Consider the following 2,139-nt stretch of genomic DNA (forward strand, 5'->3'; position numbering starts at 1 on the left):
GCTTCTGTCTGAAGGCCTTGTCACACTCCTTGCACTTGTAAGATTTCTCTCCTGTATGAATGCCCTGATGTTGGATAAGTTCTGAAATGAACCTAAAAACCTTACCACATTGATTGCATCTGTAAGGTTTCTCTCCAGTATGAAAGGCCTGATGTCATCTAAGGTACTGTTTGCAAGTAAAGACCTTGCTACATCCATTGCATTTGTAACGTTTCTCTCCAGTATGTGTTTTCTGATGAGCTGTAAAGGATATCTTGTGTCTAAAGGCCTTGTGACACTTATTGCATTTGTAAGGTTTCTCTCCAGTGTTTTTTCTGATAAATTGTAGGGGAGTCCTTCAGTGTGAAGGCCTCATCACAATCATTACATTTGTAAGGTTTCTCTCCGAGTTTTTTGATGACAAGCGAGATTTGAAATTTAATTGTAGAACTTGCCACATTAATTACATTTGTAAGGTTTCTCTCCAGTGTGCGTTTTAAAATGAACTGCAATGGACATTCTCAGAGTAACGGCCTTGTCATACTGATTACACTTGTAAGGTTTTTCTCCAGTGTGTGTTTTCTGATGATCTCTGAGATTTCTTCTCTGTGAAGGCCTTGTCACAGATTACATCTGTAAGGTTTCTCTCCCAGTGTGTCTATTCTGATGATCTGTAAGGGCTATCTTCCATCTAAAGGCCTTGTCACATTCATTACATTTGTAAGGTTTCTCTCCACCATGTCTTTTCTGATGAACTCTACGGGCTGACTTTAGTTTGAAGGCCTTGCTACATTACAGTTGTAAGGTTTTTCCCCCGTATGTGTTTTTTCATGAAATGTAAGGTTCATATTTTGTCTGAAGGCCCTGTCACATTCACTGCATTGGTATTGTTTCTCTCCTGCATGGACTGTGTGATGAGCTATAAGGTCTGATTATTGAGAAAAGACCTTGCCACATTCATCATTCATTGCAATTGTAAGGTTTGTCCCCAGTGTGTATTTTTTTTTTTTTTAGAGACAGAGTCTGATTTTATCACCCTCAGTAGAGTGCTGTAGTGTCACAGCTCACAGCAACCTGCAACTCCTGGGCTTAAGAGATTCTCTTGCCTCAGCCTCCCAAGTAGCTGGGACTATAGGTGCTCACTACAACACCTGGCTATTGTTTTGTTGCAGTTTGGCTGGGGCTGGGTTTGAACCCACCACTTGCAGTATATGGGGCCAGCACCCTATCCACTGAGCCATAGGCACCGCCCCCCCTAGTGTGAATTTTATGATGTCGAATAAGGTGCTCTTTTCGCCTTAAGAGTTTCCCACAGTCATCACATTTGAAATGTTTCTCCCCAGTATGAATTACCTGATGTCGAATTAGGTGCTCATTTCGTCTGAAGAGTTTTCCACACTCATCACACTTAAAAGATCTCTCCCCAGTATGAATTTTCTGATGTACAATTAGGTATTGCTGTAGCCTGAAAAGTTTGCCACAGTCATCGCATTTGTAAGGTTTCTCTCCAGTGTATGTTTTCTGATGATCTCGACAGGCTTTCCTCTGTCTGATTATCTTGTCACATTGATTATATTTGTAAGGTTTCTCTCCAGTGTGTGTTTTCTGGTGAAGTGTAAGGGATTTCTTCTGTCTGAAGACCTTATCACATTGATTACATCTGTAAGTTTTCTCTCCAGTGTGTGTATTCTGATGATCTGTAAGGGCTATGTTCTCTTTAAAGTTCTTGTCACATTCACTACTTTTGTAAGATTTCTTTCCAGTGCATGTTTTCTGATGAATTGTAAGGGCTGACTTTTGTCTGAAGGTCTTGCTACACTCATTACAGTTGTAAGGTTTTTCTCCAGTATGTGTTTTCTTATGAAATGTAAGGTTTATATTCTGTCTGAAGGCCTTGTCACATTAATTGCTTTGGAAAGGTCTCTCTACTGTATGGATTGTGTGATGAGCTATAAGGCGTGATTGTTGAGAAAAGACCTTGCCACACTCATTGCATTTGTAAGGTTTGTCCCCAATGTGAGTTTTATGATGTCTAATTAGGTGCTCGTTTCGCCTGAAGAGTTTTCCACAGTCATCACATTTGAAATGTTTCTCCCCGGTATGAATTACCTGATGTCGAACTAAGTGATGATTTTGCCTGAAGAGTTTTCCACACTCATC

The sequence above is a fragment of the Otolemur garnettii genome, unplaced genomic scaffold (assembly GCF_000181295.1).
Source record: "Otolemur garnettii isolate 467f Iridium unplaced genomic scaffold, OtoGar3 scaffold00212, whole genome shotgun sequence".
Classification (NCBI taxonomy): domain Eukaryota; kingdom Metazoa; phylum Chordata; class Mammalia; order Primates; family Galagidae; genus Otolemur; species Otolemur garnettii.